The sequence below is a fragment of the Globicephala melas genome, chromosome 6 (genome assembly GCF_963455315.2).
Source record: "Globicephala melas chromosome 6, mGloMel1.2, whole genome shotgun sequence".
NCBI classification, from domain to species: domain Eukaryota; kingdom Metazoa; phylum Chordata; class Mammalia; order Artiodactyla; family Delphinidae; genus Globicephala; species Globicephala melas.
This window is the reverse complement of record NC_083319.1, coordinates 21,563,639-21,587,102: the sequence shown is the minus strand read 5'-3', so window position 1 is coordinate 21,587,102 and position 23,464 is coordinate 21,563,639. Positions and strand designations below refer to the sequence as shown.

Below are 23,464 nucleotides of genomic sequence, written 5' to 3'. Positions count from 1 at the left end.
GTAGCAGGAGGGTCGGTCCACACCTCCTCCGGACAGCCTCCGCCGCTAGCTCGGTGCGCGTCGTGGGAGGGCCGTTACACACTTCCTGTGGGTCTCCCGGACCACAGCGCGTTTCCGGTGCCGGCTGGAGGCCGGGGTCCGAGCCCCCGCCCCGCTCGCCGGCCCCGCCCCCGCCCGCGCCCCGCCCCCCGCCTGCCCGCCGCGTTCGGAGTCGGGCGCGCGGAGCTCGGGGCGCACGGAGCGGCGCGCGCCGGTCGGCGGAGCCAGGCTGGCGCCCCCGCCCCCAGCCCCTCGGTCCGTCGCCCGTCCGGCGCCTTCCCGTTCTACTTGCCTTCGCTCCCCGGCCCTGTGGCCGCGCTCCCTCCCTTCCCTCCGTCCCGCCCCCTCCAGCCCCTGCTGCCCGGCTCCTACAGGCCCCCTCGCTGCCCGCGTTCCTATGGACAGACGCACAGACACCTGCAGGTGGGTGAGAGCCCGCGCGCGGGGCGGGGACGAGCGCGCCGACGCTGCGCCCGGGACCGGGAGCCCCTTTGTGTGGGGGGCGGTCGCACTGGCGTCCGCGCCGCTTCCCCCCCGCCGGCGGCCTAGCAGTGACCCGGCTGAACCCTCCTTTTGTTCCTCTGGGCTTGTGGGGGGGGTGGCGCGAGAAGGCCGAGAGTCAGGGCTGAGAGCCGGGCGGCCGGACGTCGCCGGCGACGGCCTCGGGGGCGTGAGGGGGTAGAAACCCCCGGCGGCCGAGCGAGCGGCGGCCGCGGCTCTGGGTTGTCTCTCTGGGGCCGGCCCGCCGCCCAGCGTCTCCTGTCGCCGCCGCGGCCGCGGGCGCGCTGCGTGGGTCTGGCTCGCCCGCTCCCTCTCTGGGGTTTGTTGGAGGTGGGAAGGAGGGCGGGAAAGGGGAAAGAAAAGATCTGCTCTCTTAGTTTTCAAGTCTTGAGGAGGTTATGGAGAGAGAGGGAGAGAGGTGTTTCGGTGCTTTGCCAGACTTGTTTCCCTCCCGCGAGGCACGCCAAGGTGCGTTTGGGGCGTGTGTGAAGGAACGTGCATCGCTTGCGTCCCTTATTTATTGTTTCTGACGGAGAAGGGCTTTCTCCGAAGGGCTCTTCCGCCCCCCAACCCGTCTGAGGCTGCGCACAGTGATTTGTGTTTGTTATCAAATACATCGAGAAATAGATTTCCCTCGGTAGGAGAAGGTTGGGCTGACCAAAATCAGTGTTTTTTAGTATTCTGATGGCTTTCTTTCTTTCTCTCTTTCTTTCTCTTTCTTTCTTTCTTTCTTCTTTCTTTCTTTCTGATAAGGACTTAAAGGCAAGAAATAAAAGATGAATATGGTTGTGATGGTTACATATATGTATAACTTTTGGAGGTAAAGTTTTGTTATTTCCCAGACTCCTTAGGTTTAACATGACAGAATCTTCTACCTATTAAATAAACAGTTAACAAGTAAGTCACTTCCACAGTGGAGGTTAGACTGGAGTGCGATAAACAATTATCTAACTTTCTGTCCAGGCTAAAACCTTTATTTTTGCTGGTTTAAGATATGAGATCTTTCACGACATATGGGGAGAACATGAACGTTAAAACTGATCATCTCTCCCTGTGATTGTGCTTTCCCTATTTTATTATATGTATTTATGTATTCTCTGTTTATAACCCAACGACTGTGTTGTATATGGTGGATATAACTTTTGAAAAGCACTGTAAGTGATATTTCTGATTTGTATTATTTATATGTTTTTTATGAACAGTTGCTATGTATTTGTAGATACTCAGATAATAAATGAAGTTGCATAAGCACCCAGAAAATTAATTTTCCAGATTCAGTTTTTTTTAAATGGGTTTTTTTTTTTTTTTTGGCTGCATTGGGTCTTCGTTGCACGGGCTTTCCCTACTTGCGGGGGGGGCTGCTATTCGTTGTGGTGGGCGAGCTTCTCATTGCAGTGGCTTCTCGTTGCGGAGCTTGGGCTCTAGGCGCGTGGGCTTCAGTAGTTGTGGCACGCGGGCTCTAGAGCACAGGCTCAGTAGTTGTGGGGCACGGGCTTAGTTGCTCTGTGGCATGTGGGATCTTCCCAGACCAGGGCTTGAACCCGTGTCCCCTGCATTGGCAGGCGGATTCTTAACCACTGCACCACCAGGGAAGCCCTTCCAGATTCAGAGTTTAACGCAGGTGTGGATTTATATCTTTGCATTCACCTCTATCTACTGCTCATTTCTGGAGACTTTTTTTTTTTTTGCTTATTGTTTGAGAATCCATATTGACAAACTTAAATCTGATGGTTACCAAGGAGATCAAAAAAGAAAACACAGTTTTGGGGACACGCAGTTATATGTACAGCTATATGTAGGAAATGTAGTCTTTCTTAAAAAATAAAAGTATTATCATCCAAACATGAAGGAAAATTATTATGGTGGAAAAAATATTTGCTATTTAAATTTTTGTCAAGTAACATGTAGAAATTTGTCAGAAAACAATATACAATTTAATATAGTGTTAACTAGGCAAACTGATTTTTGTCATTATAAAGAGGAGACAGTTTAGTATGCCTAAAATAGTGGTCTTTTTCTAGGAGAAAGATGTATCCTAGATTCTTGTCCTAGTTTTACATTAACACATTAATATTATTTCATGCCTTATTTTGTAAATGCCTGGAGTGTACATTTTTGTACACTTTACTTAAAACTTAGAAGAGGGTACATCTAACAAAGGTCATGCCAGCCTCTTTGATTAGTTCCTGTTTTGACTTCTGTTCTAGATTAGATAAATGAATTTAAACTCTGCACAGAGCTCAGTGTCAGGTGCTGGTAGGCCCTTGAGCAAGATACCTCTTCCTTTTCTAATAAGGATGGCCCAAAGAGGCTAAGTGTTGAAATTTGTTCAGACTTTACCATGAATGGTGGTATAGAGTTCTAAAACACTTCCAGAGTTTCAGCTCTTTAGATACACTCTTCATCAGCTCTTCCCAGTATTAAAAAAGATAAGCTAACAAATTGAATTGCATGTTTATGTATTTGTTTACATGGCTGTCAGTTGTAGCATTAAGGTTTAATGGAGTCACTGTGTAAACTAAACATTAAGAGTGTGGCCTGCATTGAGAATTGCTTGACAGAGTTGTAGCTGTGTCTAACAGTTTTCTGGGATTGGCATGGTGTGTTTACTTAGGCTGGCTAAAAGATAACACCTGGTTTTTTTGTTTTGTTGTTTGACTGTGATATGTAGATATTAATTGTTTTGTTTTGTGCTTTGTTTTTCTATAATTAACGGTACTATTTTAGTTAATCAGAAGCATTCCAGAGACTTTCATATTTTCATCTGATTTTTCGTCTGGTATGTTGGTGTTTAGGAAGGCATGTAAATTATTTTTCACATCTCATCGTTGAAATTTTTTTCTGCTGCTTTTGATACTATGACAAATGCTTCCAGAAATTTTGAATTTGCGAAAAGTTGGGTTTTAAATGTATCAGTAGCTGAGCAGTGGAATCTGATATTTACCAGTTTTTTTTTTTTTAACAACACTAAGCTCTCCACGGTTAAATTTGATAGGCTTTAAAATCCATAGACTTTTCTAGTCCTTTCCTGTTTGTTAGTTATTAGTGTGGTACCATTAAAAGACACTTAAAATGGGGCTTCCCTGGTGGCGCAGTGGTTGGGGGTCCGCCTGCCGATGCAGGGGACACGGGTTCGTGCCCCGGTCTGGAAAGATCCCACATGCCGCAGAGCGGCTGGGCCCGTGAGCCATGGCCGCTGAGCCTGCGCGTCCGGAGCCTGTGCTCCGCGGCGGGAGAGGCCACAGCAGTGAGAGGCCTGCGTACCGCAAAAAAAAAAGACACTTAAAATGTTCACTTTATGTTACCTGGAACCCTCAAACGACTAGTATTATCATTAGTAATAACCAGGGGGAAAGCTGAAAAGTTAACAATTTTATTCTTTATAAAAGATCTGGGACTTTCAAGTTCTTTTCCCTAAAGTTTTTTGTAGCTTGGGAAAGTAGGCCTGACTGTGAGAGGTGCGGACAGTGACCTCTCGTTCCAGCCTTTATCGTCCTGCGTTGTTTAAGAGCAGTACATACCCTTGCTGCTTGCCGAAAATGCAGAATTCATTCTTGGACTAATATTCTGCTACCAGATGTATGAGGCTGGCTCTAAAGAAGCTTTTTCTCTTAAATACTGTCAAAAATAGAGAAGCTGAAGATTGGAGAGAAGCCATTTATTTTGAACAGTTTACTTTTTGACAGTTTGTGTTTGTAAAGAAACCTGCTCATAATATTTAGTGAAGAGACCTACATAGTCGCCTGAAGAAACCCCACAGGTTTCTTTTTTGCCTTGAAGAAAGTTTCCATAGAGCTTAACTCTTCCATGGTACTTCTTGACTTTGCTTCTGATTAGTTGATTTATGGACTTTATTTACCAGCATGATTGGAGAATTCTTTTGCTATACTGAAATTGCACTCTGCCTGTGCTCTCCTCTGTTTCCTAGGTAACAAATGCACTGCACAGATTCCATAATGAGGACTGTGGTTGGCTAGTTACAGTGTAAATTCTGTTGTTTGGTAAAGCTTAGTCTCAAATTCAAATAAAGGTCAAGAAACCAAAAGTACTGAAAATGCAAATTTTTGCATTTTATTTTGTATGCAGTGTCAACAAAGTGTAATACCCTTTTCTGGAGAAAGGCAAATTATGCAGCAGTATTCATGTTTGTTTTGCAGAGTCTCACACTTAAACCGTTGGAGAGCTTTTTGAGTATTGCATATTGGTAAAACCAGTGTCTCTAGTGACAAAGAAGATGTATTTCAGAAACACTTTATCAGAGCCCGTGAGCCATGGCTGCTGAGCCTGCGTGTCTGGAGCCTGTGCTCCACAACGGGAGAGGCCACAGCAGTGAGAGGCCCGTGTACCGCAAAAAAAAAAAAAAGAAACACTTTATCACACTTAAAGTAATATAGAAAGCAAAGGGATGTGGTCTAGGACATCAGTAATTGGTCCTTTTGTACTGAAAGAAAAGTAGCATCAAAAGATAAATTGTGCAACTTTATGTTAAATATAAATTTAAAAAACTTTAAGAAGACATTAAATCATTTAAGAAACTTTTTAAAACATTGAAAGTCTTACCACAAATGGTGCAGTTTTCTTCCAGCTTTTTTCCCCCTCTGATCTGCCTGAATGTTGACCAGCCTGGCACAAGGGAGCAGGGCTTCAAGTTGGAGAATTGCTTTCCCCTCCACCTTACTTCCTCTTGGGCCTCTGTAGCTCTGGATGCAGGGCAAGAAGTAGTGCAGCTGCTAGTAATGATTACCTGTTTGTTCAAAAACAAAAAACACAAAAATAACTTTCAAAGAATTCCATTAATACCCATTGCAAACATCTTTTCGTTTGATACCTGAAAACTTTTTTTAATTTGTTAATCATCAAGGATTCCATTAGCTGAAATTTTTTTTTTAAATTCTTTTGAGTTCTAGAGAATTATCCAGAGTTGCCTCCATTACTCTCCCTTCCTTGGCTGAATTGTTTTTGGGTTATTTTATTTACCTTTTTAGTTCATTAAAATGTCAGGAATAGGACATATCTTGGTTGGATTTCTCTCTTCTTGATTTTTCTCAAAACTGACACTACTTTAACCTCTTCCGTCCTTTTCTACTTGCCAATATTGTGTCCCTTCACTTTTCCCTTGTCAGTATCTTCCCTGTTTTCCCTTGTAAATACTTAACTGTTTAAAAAATTTTATTGTTGCATATAAGCCATAATCACCACATAGCAAAAGCTCTACTTTTTCTGTTACAAGGCTTCATACTTAGTGGAATATTATCAATATCTGAACTCTTACCCAACTAGGACTACTTTCTCTCTCTAGCCTGTATTCGTTTTTAAGGGCTGCTGAAACAAAGTACGACAGACTGGGTGGCTTCAACAACAAAAATTTATTTATTTTTTACAGTTCTGGAAGCTATAAGATGTTGGCAGGGTTGGATTCTTCTAAGGCCTCTCTCCTTGGCTTGTAGATCGTTGTTTTCCTTAGGTATCTTCACATGGTCCTTCCTATGTGCCCCTCTGTGACCTAATCTCCTCTCTTCCTGTAAGGACATCAGTCTATATCCTTAGGATTCACCCAAATGACCTCATTTACCTTAATTACCTCTTTAAAGGCCCAATCTCCAAATACAGTCTCATTCTGAAGTACTGGGGGTTAGGACTTCAGTGTATGAATTTGGAGGGAACACAATTCAGCTGATAATACAGCCTCTTCCTCCACCAATGTCTTTCATACATACATACATACATACATACTTCATTCCATATGTGTAATTTTATAGTGGTTTTCATCTTTTATACCTTTTTTACTCTCTTGGCATTTTTTCACTTGAGTGCAAGGTCCAGTAGACAGCAATATGATCAACTTCGTATGCCATTAAAAATAATTAAAGTGGGGAGTTAAAGGCTTTATTTTGTTTTTATTCACTCTTCATATTATTTTTAAATACTTTATTTTGGATAGTTTAAAGTAGAAAATTCTTAATCATCGGTTTCAAATGCAGGAGAATCTCAGTGTAGCCAAATTTAGTGAAACTGCTGATGCTGTTTTCTTGTGAATTCTAAGGACATGTTTCTTTTGGTGCTCTTTTTCAGATACTGGCCTTGCTACTTGCATGGTAAATTACACGCCATTCTGATCAGTTCACACCTTCCTTGGCTGATGACTCTTGAATCTGATATCCACTCAGGGCCTCTCTGCTGAAATCCAGATGTATACAACAACCAACTGGACACAGTCATTTGATCTGCCACAAACACTTCACATTCAGCGTGCCCAAAACTTCATTTATCTTTCTCTTCTTATCTGTCTTTTCTTGTGTTCCCTAGCTTAGTGAGTGGTACTATTTCCATACATTTTCCCAGTCCAGAAATTTAGGAGTTACCTGTGATGCCTCCGTTATTCTCAGTCCTGTCTTCCATACATAATCAAGTGCCTAGACCAGTCAATTCCTGCTCCCTAAGATTTCTTAGTTCTGTCTGTTCACCCCATACAAGTCACAAACTACTCTGTCACCTTTGCCCATCATTGGTTTTAGTTCTACAGTTGAATATATTCAGTGTACAACGTAAGTCCTTGTGCTAAGGCTTCTATAATCATCATTTGATAGTCTGAAGCTCAATGAATCCACATAAAGAGCTTGTGTGAGTAATATCTTCTGTCTTTCATATTTAAAACTGTTCATCTGTGGCTTTTAAACTTGAAGGGCATTTTGGCTGAATATAATTACTTAGCCTGCATTTTCTTCCCTCAAATACCTTTTTTTTTCTTTTAATGTTAGCATCTCTCTTTTTTTTAAAAGTAATTTTATTTTATTTATTTATTTATTTATGTCTGCGCTGCATTCGGGATCTTAGTTCCCAGACCAGGGATTGAACCTGCACACCCTGCAGTGGAAGCGCAGAGTCTTAACCACTGGACCACTGGAGAATTCCCCTTTCCTCAAGTATCTTAAATATGTTATTCTGTTTTAAGATTTGACAAAACTTTTCTTTAAAAGGCCAAATAGTAATTATTTTAGGCTTTGTGGGCCATAGGTCACTGTCACAATTATTTAACTGTGCCATGTCAGTGCAAAAGCAGCCGTAGAGAATATATAAATGAACAAGCATGACTGTGTTCCAGTAAAACTTTATTTACAGAACTGGACAGTGGGCTAGATTTGGTACATAAGCCATAGTTTGCTGAGTCCTACTGTACTGTATTCTGATAAAAAGTGTTGTCAGAGTCTAATACCGATATGATTTTCTTTCTTCTTTAAGTGTCTTTATCTTTTTTCCTAGATGCCCAAAGGACATTCCCCCCCCCACCACACACCTTTTATTTATTTATTTATTTATTTATTTTGACTGTGCTGGGTCTTTGTTGTAGCACATGGGCTCTTTGTTGTGGCTTGCGGGGCTTCTCTAGTTGTGGTGCGTGGGCTTACTTGCAGTATGTGGGATGTTATTTCCCTGATCAGGGATTGAACCCAGCCCCCCTGCATAACCACTGGACCACCCACCAGGGAAGTCTCCCTTCATCTTTAAAGGCAAATAATTTTACTAGAATACATCTTAAGTGTTGGCTGTTCTCTGTTAATTTTTCCAGATACACAATGGATGTTTTATTATGTTGGCTCAAATTTTTTAAAAAAATATTTTCATCAGTTATATATTTATTCTTTTCCATTATTTTTATTTTCTTCCTTGAGGTCTTCTGTTACATAATGTTGAATCTTCTTTGCTTATCATTTATGTCTATACTTTATTCAAATTCTTTTTATTTTATTTTTTATATTTGCTGTACTTTTTTCTTTTTCTCTTTTAGTCTCTTTAATGTACTTTCCATGGTGTCTATCTATTAAGCCTAGTGTTCCTTCTAGTTTTGTCTTCCTTTTGAATTTTTTTTTCCTTTTCTATTCCATACTGAACTCTGTCATTTCTCCTTTTAAATGCTCTTGTTATTTAGCCATTGTCATTTTTTTTAGCTTTTCTATTTCTGATGTATGCTTTCTTTCATAGCATCCTATCATTTCCTTAATTTCTTTCAATTCTTATTGAAATATTATATTACAGTTTTCATCTGCTTTGTGGCCATATTTTTGTGATGTTCCTTCATTGACTACTGGTACGTAATTTGGTTCTTTTTAATCTTTTTTCTCACAGTACTTTTCATAGGGCTATGTTGTATTCTTTTCTCTTGTTCATGTATAAGTTAGAAGGATTTACCTGTACTTCAGGAGGTTTCTGTGATGGGGGTGGAAGTGGACCAAGGTAGTTTTCTTAGTTTTAAGGTTTGAAATTTTCTCCTTGGTTTCTTATGTGAAGTATTTAAAAATATGGCCACTCAAAATCAAAGTGAGATACCAATACATACCCACTAGAATGGCTAAATGAAATAAATGAAAAATACCAAGTGAGAATGTAGAGTAATTGGAATTCTCATGCACTGCTATTGGAAGTGTAAATTGGTATAGAAATATAAATGGATACAAGCAATTTGGAAAGTTGTTTGGCAGTATCTACTAAAGCTGCATATGCATATCCTATAACTCAGTAATTCCACTTGAAGATAAATGCTTACCAAATAAATGTACAAGAATGTTCATAGTACTGTTTGTAATAGCCCCAAACTGAAGGGTGCCCAAATGACCATCAGTATAATATGTGGTAGGGTGTTATATTGATGACCCCAAATAAATCACATCTCCTGGTGTCTACACCCGTGTGTTGTCTCTTTCTGCAGTGAGTCTAATTTTGGCTACATAACTTACTTTGGCCAGTGGACATTAGCAAGCATGATCTGTTGAGGAATTAGTGACTAGAAAGGAGAAAAGTGGAGGCTTCTGGAGTGCGGGTAATATTCTGTTTCTTGATCTGGTTGCTGGTTACATAAATGTCTTCTGTTTGTGAAATGGTGAAATATGAGCAGCTTGTTCACTTATTATTTCTGCTCTTTTCTAATTGTATATTATATTTCAACATACAGGAATAAATATGTCCTCTTTATCTAGTCTCTGCTGTGATATTCTCTGAGATTGGCCTCCTTTGGGAATCTTTATCCTTTATCCTTAGTGATGCCTCTTTGTTTGATTTAGATTTTAATCCCAACAGTTTTCTTTTTCTAAATTTTTTTTTTTTTTTTTTGGCTGCGTTGGGTCTTCATTGCTACGCCAAGGCTTTCTCTAGTTGTGGTGCTCAGGCTTCTCCTTGTGGTGGCTTCTCCTTGTGGAGCGTGGGCTCTAGGTGCATGGCTCAGTAGTTGTGGCACACGGGCTTAGTTGCTCTGTGGCATGTGGGATCTTCCTGGACCAGGGATGGAACCCATGTCCCCTGCAGTGGCAGGCAGATTCTTAACCACTGCGCCACCAGGGAAGTCCCCTTTTTAAAAATTTTTATTATTTTAATTTAAAAAATTTTTCTGGCCACGCTGCACAGCTTGTGGGATCTTAGTTCCCTGACCAGGGATCCAGCCCAGGCCCACGGCAGTGAAAGTGCCGAGTCTTAACCACTGGGCCACCAGGGAAGGCCCCCAGCAGTTTTCTTTCTAAGGCCTCTTAGTAGGTCCCCATGGTCTTGTAGTCTTCTCTAGAAGCCTGAGAGACTTTACTCTTCTCTCATCCAGTTTCACTTAAATGGGATCCTTTCTTTTTGAGGGTAATTGTTGGTAATTTCTTGTTCCAGGTTATATAATTATCAGAACTCCTCTTTTTTTCTCTCCTCACCTGCCCAGTTTTTGATCCTGTGTGAGTCCTGTTTATGTGAGTGTTTTAGCTTCTGCCTACTCATCTCAGGTTCATGGGGCTACTTCATCACCTAATTCTGTTGATCTTACCTTCTGTTATCCTAGTTATTTTATCTGCCCCCACCCCTGCCACCCCATGTACTTGTAGATTCACTTGCAATTGTAAGAAATAATAGATTCTTTGCATACTTTGCTGTTTCCCCTGATGGTTAACATTTTATAAAATTATAATATCACAGCTAGGCTGTTGACTGTTATGGGCTGAATTGCATTCCCCCTGATTCATATGTTGAATCCTTGATCCCCCAGTGCTTCAGAATGTGGCTGTATTTGGAGCTAGGGCCTTTAACAAGGTGCTTAAGTTAAAACGAGGCTGTTGGGGTGGCCATGACCATTCTGACAGGTGTCCTTGTAAGAGGAAATTTGGACACAGAAAGAGACACCAGAGATGTGTGTACAGAGGAGAGACCATGTGAGGACACAGTGTGAAGGTGGCTATCTGGAAGCCAAGGAAAGAGGCATCAGAAGAAACCGGATTTGCCAACACCTTCATCTTGGATTTCTAGCCTTCAGAACTGAGAAAATTAATTTCTGTTGTTTAAGTGGGTGACTTAATTAAGACTTAAGTTAAGTCTTAACTTAACTTAAGTGACTTAATTAAGACTTAATTAAGACTCTGTGGTATTTATTTTGTAACGGTAGCCCTAGCAAATGAATACATTGACATCTGTACAATTGTCCACTTTTATTCAGATTTCCAATTTTACTTTTACTCATATGTGTGTGTATTAGGTTCAGTACAGTTTTATCACCTGTGTATGTACTTGTTTCTACCAGCCCCTCTATTCTCCCACCCTGCCACCCCTTCCCTAACCCCTGACAACCATTACGAGGTCTTCCATTTCTGGAACTTTGTCATTTAAAAATATAAATGGAATCATACAGTATGTAACCTTTTGGGATTGGCTTTCTTCACTAAGCATAATTCCCTGGAGATACATCCAGGTTGTTGCATGTATCAATAGTTTGTTCCTTTTTATTCCTGTGTAGTAGTCCATGGATTTATCATAGTTTATTTAAGCATTCATCTGCTGAAGGACATCTAGGTTGATTCCATTTCTTGGCCTTTACAAATAAAGATGTTATGAACATAATTTTTAATTTTTTCTGGGAAACATACCCAGGAATGTAATTGCTATATCATATGGTAATTACACATTTAATTTTTTAAGTAACTGCCAAACTTTTCCAGAGTGACTGTGCCATTTTATATTCCCACCAGCAATATATAAGTGATCTAGTTTCTCCACATCCTTGTTAGCATTTGATGTTGTCACTGTTTCTTATTTTAGCCATTCTGATGTGTGTTTAGTAATATTGTGGTTTTGGCTAATGACTAGTGTTATACATCTTTTCATGTGTTTATTTGCCATCTGTATATCCTCTTCTATGAAATGTCTGTTTATGTCTTTTGTCCATTTTCTAATTGAATTTTTTTGTTGGCTTGTTTTACTGTTTTCACAGTTCTTTATCTATTCTAGATGCTAGTCGTTTGTCAGATATTTGGTTTGCAGATGCTTTCTTCTAGTTTATAGATGTCTTCTAATCCTCTTCACATGCGCTTTCGCAGAGCAAAAATTTTTAATTTTACCAATTTTTCCTATTATGGATCTTGCTTTTGGTTTCAAGTCTAGGAACTCTTTGCCTAGCCCCAGATCCCAGAGATTTTCTTGTAGTTTTATACCAGTTTTTGTTTTGTTTTGTTTAGTTTATTGTTTTACAATTAAGTCTCTGATCCAATTTGTGTTAGCTTTTATTTAAGGTGTGAGGTTTAGGTTGAGGTTCATTTTTGCCTGTGGATGTCCAGTTACTCCAGTGCCATTTGTTGAAAAGGCTATCCTTCCTCCATTGAATTTCTTTTGCACCTTTGTAAAAAGTTAGTTGAGCATATGTGTGAGTCTATTTCTTGGTCGGCTCCATCTGTTTTTATGAATAGATATGAGGAGAGTTCAGAACTAAGCTTCTGATTCTATCCTGCTTGCTTAGAAGTCCTTATTTATTCCTAGAATGATTTTTTGTTATTATGTTGGAAACTATTTTTTTCCTATTGATCAAGGGGGACAGATATCTGTGTAGGTTAAAAAAAAAAATTAAGGTATGCAGTAATTTGATTAATAGCTTTTGTAGTTTATCTGCTTTATAATATAGTGATAAGCCCATGTATATTTGTTGCAGAGAGTTTAATTCTTTTCTGAATTACTCAGGTTGTTAACATTCATGACAATTATGAGTCATTAATATTCTTCATTTATCTGGCATCTTGAGAAAACAAGAAACTCTACATTAATGAATTTCTCTATAACTAAAGTTTAACTCCTGGACGAAACTTAAGATTTTAATCATTTTTAGTGAAAATATATCCCAAATGTAGTTTAAGTAAAGGTAGCATTTCAGTTGCTTTTGGAAATTTGCCAAAGGAATCCTTTTCTGGCATCTGGGTGAATCCAAGCAGATACAGAAACATTTTCAAGATTTTTTTCACTCCCCCCCAAAATTCTCTTAACTTTTCTTTAAAGAAGTTTAAAAAACTTTTTTTTAGTTTTGCAATTTTAGGCTGGTTTTGTACAACTAATGCAAGGAAGGATTCATCTACCTGACTAACATATTCATCAAATTCACTGATTTACCCAAATCCTGTTTAAAACAGCCTTTGACCAAACCACTAGACTAACAGAGAACCTCAGACCCCAGGGAATATCAATTGGAGTGAGGCCTCCTGAAGGTCCTCATCTCAGCACCAAGACCCAGCTCTATCCAATGGCCTGCAAACTCCAGTGCTGGACGTCTTAGGCCAAACAAGCAGTAAGACAGGAATACAGCACCACCCATCAAAAAAAGAAACAACAAAAAAATATGTTACAGATGCAGGAGCAATGTAAAAATGCACCAGACCAAACAAAAGAAGAGGAAATTGGCAGTCTACCTGAAAAAGAATTCATAATAATGGGAGTAAAGATGATCCCAAATCTTGGAAATACAATGGAGAAAATACAAGAAACATTTAACAAGGACCGAGAAGAACTAAAGAGCAAACAAACAATGAGGAACAACACAATAAATGAAGTTAAAAATTCTCTAGAAGGAATCAATAGAATAACTGAGGCAGAACAACAGGTAAGTGAACTGGAAGATAAAATAGTGGAAATACTGCCTCAGAGCAGAATAAAAAAGAATGAAAAGAATTGAGGATAGTCTCAGAGACCTCTGGGACAACATTAAGTGCACCAACGTTCGAATTATAGGGATCCCAGAAGAAGAAGAGAAAAAGAAAGGGTATGGGAAAATATTTGAAGAGATTATAGTTGAAAACTTCCCTAACACGGGAAAGGAAATAGTCAAGTCCAGGAAGCACATAGAGTCCCATACAGGATAAACCCAAGGATAAAAACGCCAAGACGCATACTAATCAAACTATCAAAAATTAAATACAAAGAAAAAATATTAAAAGCAGCAAAGTAAAAGCAACAAATAACATACAAAGGAATCCCCATAAGGTTAACAGCTGATCTTTCAGCAGAAACTCTGCAAGCCAGAAGGGAGTGGCAGGATATTTAAAGTGATGAAGGGAAAATCACATTTAAAGTGATGAAGGGAAAATCCTACAACCAAGATTACTCTACCCAGCAAGGATCTCATTCAGATTCAACAGAAAAATTAAAACCTTTACAGACAAGCAGAAGTTAAGAGAATTCAGCACCACCAAACCATTTACAACAAATGCTAAAGGAACTTCTCTAGGCAGGAAACACAAGAGAAGGAAAAGACCTACGATAACAAACCCAAAACAATTAAGAAAATGTTGGTAGGAACATACATATCGATAATTACCTTAAATGTAAATGGATTAAATGCTGCAACCAAAAGACACAGACTGAGTAAATGGATACAAAACAAGACCTGTATATATGCTGTCTACAAGACACCCACTTCAGACCTAGGGACACATACAGACTGAAAGTGAGGGGATGGAAAAAGGTATTCCATGAAAATGGAAATCAAAAGAAAGCTGGAGTAGCAATTCTCATATGAGACAAAACAGACTTTAAAATAAAGACTATTACAAGAGACAGAGAAGGACACTACCTAATGATCAAGGGATCAATCCAAGAAGAAGATATAACAATGGTAAATATTTATGCACCCAACATAGGAGCACCTCAATACATAAAGCAAATGCTAACAGCCATAAAGGGGGAAATTGACAGTAACACAATAATAGTATGGGATTTTAACACCCCACTTTCACCAATGGACAGGTCAGCCAAAATGAAAGTAAATAAGGAAACACAAGCTTTAAATAACACATTGAACAAGGTGGACTTAATATTTATAGGACATTCCATCCAAAAACAAGAGAATACACTTTCTTCTCAAGTGCTCATGGAACATTCTCCAGGATACATCATATCTTTGGTCACAAATCAAGCCTCAGTAAATTTAAGAAAATTGAAATCGTATCAAGTATCTTTTCCGACCACACCACTATGAGACTAGATAACAATTACAGGAAAAAAACTGTAAAAAATACAAACACATGGAGGCTAAATACTATGTTACTTACTAACGAAGAGATCACTGAAGAAATCAAAGAGGAAATCAAAAAATACCTAGAAACAAATGACAGACAAGATGACCCAAAACCAATGGGAGGCAGCCAAAGCAGTTCTAAGAGAGAAGTTTACAGCAATACAATCCTGCCTCAGGAAACAAGAAACATCTCAAATAAACAACCTAACCTTACACTTAGGTGTAAGCAATTAGAGAAAGAAGAACAAAAAACCCCCACAGTTAGCAGACAGAAGGAAATCATAAAGATCAGATCAGAAATAAATGAAAAAGGAATGAAGGAAACAATAGCAAAGATCAGTAAAACTAAAAGCTGGTTCTTTGAGAAGATAAACAAAATTGATAAACCATTAGCCAAACTCATCAAGAAAAAATGGGAGAAGACTCAAATCAACAGAATTAGAAATGAAAATAGAAGTAACAACAGACACTGCAGAAATGCAAAGGATCATGAGAGATTACTACAAGCAACTATATGCCAATTAAATGGACAACCTGGAAGAAATGAAAAAATTCTTAGAAAATATAGCACAACCTTCTGAGACTGAACCTGGAAGAAATAGAAAATATGAACAGACCAATCACAAGCACTGAAATTGAAACTGTGATTAAAAATTTCCCAGCAAACAAAAGCCCTGGACCAGATGGCTTCACAGGTAAATTCTATCAAACATTTAGAGAAGAGCTAACACCTATCCTTCTCAAACTCTTCCAAAATATAGCAGAGGGAGGAACACTCCCAAACTCATTCTATGAGGCCATCATCACCCTGATCCCAAAACCAGACAAAGATGTCACAAAAAAAGAAAACTACAGGCCAGCATCACTGATGAGCGTAGATGCAAAAATCCTCAGTAAAATACTAGCAAACAGAATCCAAAAGCACATTAAAAGGATCATACAGCATGATCAAGTGGGGTTTATCCCAGGAATGCAAATATACGCAAATAAATCAATGTGATACATATTAACAAACCGTGATGTGATACATATTAACAAATACCATATTAACAAATTGAAGGATAAAAACCATGTGATAATCTCAATAGATGCAGAAAAAGCTTTTGACAAAAAACACCTATTTATGATAAAAACTCTCCAGAAACTAGGCATAGAGGGAACCTACCTCAACATAATAAAGGCCATATATGACAAACCCACAGTCAGCATTGTTCTCAGTGGTGAAAAACTGAAACCATTTCCTCTAAAATCAGGAACAAGACAAGGTTTCCCACTCGCACCACTGTAATTCAACATAGTTTTGGAAGGTTTAGCTATGGCAATCAGAGAAGAAAAAAATAAAAGGAATCCAAATCGGAAAAGAAGTAAAGCTGTCACTCTTTGCAGATGACATGATACTCTACAAAGAGAATCCTAAAGATGCTACCAGAAAACTACTAGAGCTAATCAATGAATTTGGTAAAGTAGCAGGATACAAAATTAATGCACAGAAATCTCTTGCATTCCTATACACTAATGAGGAAAAATGTGAAAGAGAAATTAAGGAAACACTCCCATTTATCACTGCAGCAAAAAGAATAAAATACCTAGGGATTAAACCTACCTAAGGAGACAAAAGACCTGTATGCAGAAAACTAAGACACTGATGCAAGAAATTAAAGATGATACAAACGGATGGAGAGATATACCATGTTCTCAGATTGGAAGAATCAACACTGTGAAAATGACTATACTACCCAAAGCAATCTACAGAGTCAGTGCAATCCCTATCAAACTACCAATGGCATTTTTCACAGAACTAGAACAAAAAATTTTACAATTTGTATGGAAACAAAAAGGACCCTGAATAGCCAAAGCAATCTTGAGAAAGAAAAATGGAGCTGGAGGAATCTGGCTCCCTGACTTCAGACTATACTACAAAGCTACAGTAATCAAGACAGTATGGTACTGGCACAAAAACAGAAATATAGATCAATGGAACAGGATAGAAAGCCCAGAGATAAACCCACGCACATATGGTTACCTTATTTTTGATAAAGGAGGCAAGAATATACAGTGGAGAAAAGACAGCCTCTTCAATAAGTGGTTCTGGGAAAACTGTACAGCTACATGTGAAAGAATGAAATTAGAACACTTCCTAACACCATACACAAAAATAAACTCAAAATGGACTAAAGACCTAAATGTAAGGCCAGACACTCTATGACATAAATTACAGCAAGATCCTTTTTGACCCATCTCCTAGAGAAATGGAGATAAAAATAAACAAATGGGACCTAATGAAACTTCAAAGCTTTTGCACAGCAAAGGAAACCATAAACAAGACGAAAAGACAACCCTCAGAATGGGGGAAAATATTTGCAAACGAAGCAACTGACAAAGGATTAGTCTCCAAAATAAACAAGCAGCTCATGCAGCTCAATATCAAAAAAACTAACAACTCAATCCAAAAATGGGCAGAAGACCTAAGTAGACATTTCTCCAAAGAATATATATAGATTGCCAACAAACACATGAACGGATGCTCAGCATCACTAATCATTAGAGAAATGCAAATCAAAACTACAATGAGGTATCACCTCACACCAGTCAGAATGCCATCATCAAAAAATCTACGAACAATAAATGCTGGAGAAGGTGTGGAGAAAAGGGAACCCTCTTGCACTGTTGGTGGGAATGTAAATTGATACAGCCACTATGGAGAGCAGTTTGGAGATTCCTTAAATAACTACAAATAGAACTACCATATGACCCAGCAGTCCCACTACTGGGAATATACCCTGAGAAAAGCATAAATCAAAAAGAGTCATGTACCACCGTGTTCATTGCAGTACTCTGTACAATAGCCAGGACATGGAAGCAACCTGTGTCCATTGACAGGTGAATGGATAAAGAAGATGTGGCACATATATACAATGGAATATTACTCAGCCATAATAAGAAACAAAATTGAGTTATTTTGTAGTGAGGTGAATGGACCTAGAATCTGTCATGCAGAGTGAAATCAAGAAGAGAAAAACAAATATAGTAACACAAATATATGGAATCTAAAAAAAAAAGGTTCTGATGAGCCTAGGGGCAGGACAGGAATAATGACACAGACATAGAGAATGGACTTGAGGACACAGGGAGGGGGAAGGGTAAGTTAGACGAAATGAGTAGCATTGACATATATACACTACCAACTGTAAAATAGATAGCTAGTAGGAAGCAGCTGTAAAGCACAGGGAGGTCAGCTCGGTACTTTGTGACTGCCTAGAGGGGTCAGATAGGGAGAGTGGGAGGGAGACACATTTCCATCATCACAGAAAGTTCTGGACAACACCACACTACATCTTTATGATGGAAAGCTTCTCACTTTTCCATAGCATCATAAAAGAGCTCTCTGTGGATGGATGGTAATGATGGTAGCACAACAGTGTGAATGTACTTAATGCCAATGAACTGCACACTTAAAGAGAGTTAAGATGGTAAATTTTATGTTATTTATTTTACCCCCACTGCAAAAGAGCAGTTCTCTCAGTTACACTCTCTCCTAATATTCCAAGGTGTGGCACAAATTGCAGCTGGTTACTAAATTGGACCTCCTTCAAGTGTGGGCTCACCAGAACTAAGAATTTATTTACTTATTTATTTTAATTAAATATTTATTTATTTAGTTTTGGCTGCATCAGGTCTTCGTTGTGGCACACAGGATCTTTCGTTGTGGCACGAGTGCTCTTCGTTTCGGCATGCAGGTTTCTCTCTAGTTGTGGCGCACAGGGTTCAGAGTGCATGGGCTCAGTAGTTGCGGTGCATGGGCTCTCTAATTGTGGCGCACAGGCTCCAGCGTGCATGGGCTCTGTAGTTGTAGCACGCAGGCTCTTTAGTTGTAGTGTGCAGGCTTAGTTGCCCCGTGGCATGTGGGATCTTAGTTCCCCAACCAGGGATCGAATCTGCATCCCCTGAATTGCAAGGGAGATTCTCAACCACTGGACCACCAGTGAAGTCCCAAAGCCAAAAATTTATAAGTGGTTGTAAGCATATGAAAAAACCCCAATGCCTGCTGTCCATTTCTACTGCCCATGCTTTGGCTTTGAGTTTTTACATATTCTTGGTTGGATCCATCCACCTTTTATTTCAACAGCATTGTTATTAGACCCTTCTCAAATCTCCCCGCACCACACAGTCCTCTCCTTCAGAGATATGTTAATCCCTCAGCACTAATATCAGAGCCACCATTACATCTTGTTGACTCTGTATACATGGGAATAGGGATGGGCAACAATCGATCAATACTGAAAAAGCTGAAATCAACAGAGGAAATAAGATGGGGTAGAGGGACACACCAAAAAAAAAATCCCATTCTTAGAAATTAAAATTAGAAGTGGTAAATCAGTTTGCTAGAAAGAACAAGAGCAGCAAAAACCTTGTGTGTGTCTGTGTGTTTGGGTGTGTGTGCATGTGTGTGTTGGCAGGGGATGAGGGATCGACAAAGGCCCCGAAGTAACAATAACTCAAAATCTCTGTAATGCAGTCTGCAGTTGTGCTTAATCAACTACAAACCTCAGTGCTCCCTCAGTTATGAAATCTTACTCCAAAGTCCTGCTTTAAACCTATCAGGGGGGTTGCATATAGTCTATAGTCCCCACTTGGGGCAATTTGATATATACAGTGACTTCTAGGAACACAACTCCCCACATAAACAATGCCTACCCACCCATAGGTCCAAGAATAAAACCAGAACCATCTGAATCAGAGCTAACTTTATCACTATAATTTCATCTTGGGTTTCAATTTAGAATTTTCTTTTATATACAGTGAAATGCTAACAACTTTGTCAACAATGTTTAGGTCATATACACTGAGTTTTCTGTGGTTCTGCTAAAATACCCACACTTTTTTCCCAGTGCTGTGGGTCAGCAGTCTATAAACATGGAACAACCTGCCTTTGAAAGAAGCCACCTCTGCTGAAACGGCATCATGTGTGCGATGTGGGCCTGAGTGTAACCATCTGGCAACCCACCCAGATTCACTGTTGGATGGATGCTGAACCTACCAGCTCTCATTCCATCCTCAAATCTTTTTTTTTTTTTTTGAGTCTGATGCACTTTATTTATTTATTTATTTATTTTTTAAACATCTTTATTGGAGCATAATTGCTTTACAATGGTATGTTAGTTTCAGCTTCACAACAAAATGAATCAGTTATATATATACATATGTTCCCATATCTCTTCCCGCTTGCATCACCCTCCCTCCCACCCTCCCTATCCCACCCCTCCAGGCGGTCACACAGCACCGAGCTGATCTCCCTGTGCTATGCGGCTGCTTCCCACTAGCTATCTACCTTACGTTTGGTAGTGTATACATGTCCATGCCTCTTTATTGCTTTGTCACCGTTTACCCTTCCCCCTCCCCATAGCCTCAAGTCCATTCTCTAGTAAGTCTGTGTCTTTATTCCTGTTTCACCCCTAGGTTTTTCATGACATTTTTTTTTCTTAAATTCCATATATATGTGTTAGCATACGGTATTTGTCTCTCTCTTTCTGACTTACTTCACTCTGTATGACTGACTCTAGGTCTACCCACCTCATTACAAATAGCTCAATTTCGTCTCTTTTTATGGCTGAGTAATACTCCATTGTATGTATGTGCCACATCTTCTTTATCCATTCATCCGATGATGGACACTTAGGTTGTTTCCATCTCTGGGCTATTGTAAATAGAGCTGCAATGAACATTTTGGTACATGACTCTTTTTGAATTATGGTTTTCTCAGGGTATATGCCCAGTAGTGGGATTGCTGGGTCATATGGTAGTTCTATTTGTAGCTTTTTAAGGAACCTCCATACTGTTCTCCACAGTGGCTGTATCAATTTACATTCCCACCAACAGTGTAAGAGGGTTCCCTTTTCTCCACACCCTCTCCAGCATTTATTGTTTCTACATTTTTTGATGATGGCCATTCTGACTGGTGTGAGATGATATCTCATTGTAGTTTTGATTTGCATTTCTCTAATGATTAGTGATGTTGAGCATTCTTTCATGTGTTTGTTGGCACTCTGTATATCTTCTTTGGAGAAATGTCTATTTAGGTCTTCTGCCCATTTTTGGATTGGGTTGTTTGTTCTTTTGTTATTAAGCTGCATGAGCTGCTTATAAATTTTGGAGATTAATCCTTTGTCAGTTGCTTCATTTGCAAATATTTTCTCCCATTCTGAGGGTTGTCTTTTGGTCTTCTTTATGGTTTCCTTTGCTGCGCAAAAGCTTTTAAGTTTCATTAGGTCCCATTTGTTTACTTTTGTTTTTATTTCCATTTCTCTAGGAGGTGGGTCAAAAAGGATCTTGCTGTGATTTATGTCATAGAGTGTTCTGCCTATGTTTTCCTCTAAGAGTTTGATAGTTTCTGGCCTTACATTTAGGTCTTTAATCCATTTTGAGCTTATTTTTGTGTATGGTGTTAGGGAGTGATCTAATCTCATACTTTTACATGTAGCTGTCCAGTTTTCCCAGCACCACTTATTGAATAGGCTATCCTTTCTCCACTGTACATTTCTGCCTCCTTTGTCAAAGATAAGGTGACCATATGTGCGTGGGTTTATCTCTGGGCTTTCTATCCTGTTCCATTGATCTATATTTCTGTTTTTGTGCCAGTACCATACTGTCTTGATTACTGTAGCTTTGTAGTATAGTCTGAAGTCAGGAAGCCTGATTCCTCCAGCTCCATTTTTCGTTCTCAAAATTGCTTTGGCTATTCGGGGTCTTTTGTGTTTCCATACAAATTGTGAGATTTTTTGTTCTAGTTCTGTGAAAAATGCCAGTGGTAGTTTCATAGGGATTTCATTGAATCTGTAGATTGCTTTGGGTAGTAGAGTCATTTTCACAATGTTGATTCTTCCAATCCAAGAACATGGTATATCTCTCCATCTATTTGTATCATTTTTAATTTCTTTCATCAGTGTCTTATAATTTTCTGCATACAGGTCTTTTGTCTCCTTAGGTAGGTTTATTCCTAGGTATTTTATTCTTTTTGTTGCAATGGTAAATGGGAGTGTTTTCTTGATTTCACTTTCAGATTTTTCATCCTTAGTGTATAGGAATGCCAGAGATTTCTGTGCATTAATTTTGTATCCTGCTACTTTACCAAATTCATTGATTAGCTCTAGTAGTTTTCTGATAGCATCTTTAGGGTTCTGTATGTATAGTATCATGTCATCTGCAAACAGTGACAGCTTTACTTCTTCTTTTCCGATTTGGATTCCTTTTATTTCCTTTTCTTCTCTGATTGCTGTGGCTAAAACTTCCAAAACTATGTTGAATAAGAGTGGTGAGAGTGGGCAACCTTGTCTTGTTCCTGATCTTAGTGGAAATGCTTTCAGTTTTTCACCGTTGAGGACGATGTTGGCTGTGGGTTTGTCATATATGGCCTTTATTATGTTGAGGAAAGTTCCCTCTATGCCTACTTTCTGCAGGGTTTTTATCATAAATGGGTGTTGAATTTTGTCAAAAGCTTTCTCTGCATCTATTGAGATGATCATATGGTTTTTCTCCTTCAATTTGTTAATATGGTGTATCACGTTGATTGATTTGCGTATATTGAAGAATCCTTGCATTCCTGGAATAAACCCCACTTGATCATGGTGTATGATCCGTTTAATGTGCTGTTGGATTCTGTTTGCTAGTATTTTGTTGAGGATCTTTGCATCTATGTTCATCAGTGATATTGGCCTGTAGTTTTCTTTCTTTGTGACATCCTTGTCTGGTTTTGGTATCAGGGTGATGGTGGCCTCGTAGAATGAGTTGGGGAGTGTTCCTCCCTCTGCTATATTTTGGAAGAGTCTGAGAAGGATAGGTGATAGCTCTTCTCTAAATGTTTGATAGAATTCGCCTGTGAAGCCATCTGGTCCTGGGCTTTTGCTTGTTGGAAGATTTTTAATCACAGTTTCAATTTCAGTGCTTGTGATTGGTCTGTTCATATTTTCTATTTCTTCCTGATTCAGTCTTGGCAGGTTGTGCCTTTCTAAGAATTTGTCCATTTCTTCCAGGTTGTCCATTTTATTGGCATAGAGTTGCTTGTAGTAATCTCTCATGATCTTTTGTATTTCTGCAGTGTCAGTCGTTACTTCTCCTTTTTCATTTCTAATTCTATTGATTTGAGTCTTCTCCCATTTTTTCTTGATGAGTCCGGCTAATGGTTTATCAATTTTGTTTATCCTTTCAAAGAACCAGCTTTTAGTTTTATTGATCTTTGCTATCGTTTCCTTCATTTCTTTTTCATTTATTTCTGATCTGATTTTTATGATTTCTTTCCTCCTGCTAACTTTGGGGTTTTTTTGTTCTTCTTTCTCTAATTGCTTTAGGTGCAAGGTTAGGTTGTTTATTCGAGATGTTTCCTGTTTCTTAAGGTAAGATTGTATTGCTATAAACTTCCCTCTTAGAACTGCTTTTGCTGCATCCCATAGATTTTGAGTCGTCGTGTCTCCATTGTCATTTGTTTCTAGGTATTTTTTGATTTCCCCTTTGATTTCTTCAGTGATCACTTCGTTATTAAGTAGTGTATTGTTTAGCCTCCATGTGTTTGTATTTTTTACAGATCTTCTCCTGTGATTGATATCGAGTCTCATAGCGTTGTGGTCGGAAAAGATACTTGAT

General features: G+C 39.1%; 1 protein-coding gene across 4 annotated transcripts in view; it reads left to right on the top strand.

Annotated features, from left to right (window-relative positions):
* Window positions 1-359: 359 nt before the first annotated feature.
* KIAA1958 (KIAA1958 ortholog) overlaps window positions 360-23,464 on the top strand; it is a 187,614-nt gene continuing 164,509 nt past the window's right edge. For all 4 annotated transcript variants that reach the window (XR_009564265.2, XM_030858988.3, XM_030858989.3 and 1 more), the window contains exon 1: window positions 360-462. The gene's annotated coding sequence lies outside the window, so the exon portion shown is untranslated. The remainder of the gene's footprint in view (window positions 463-23,464) is intronic.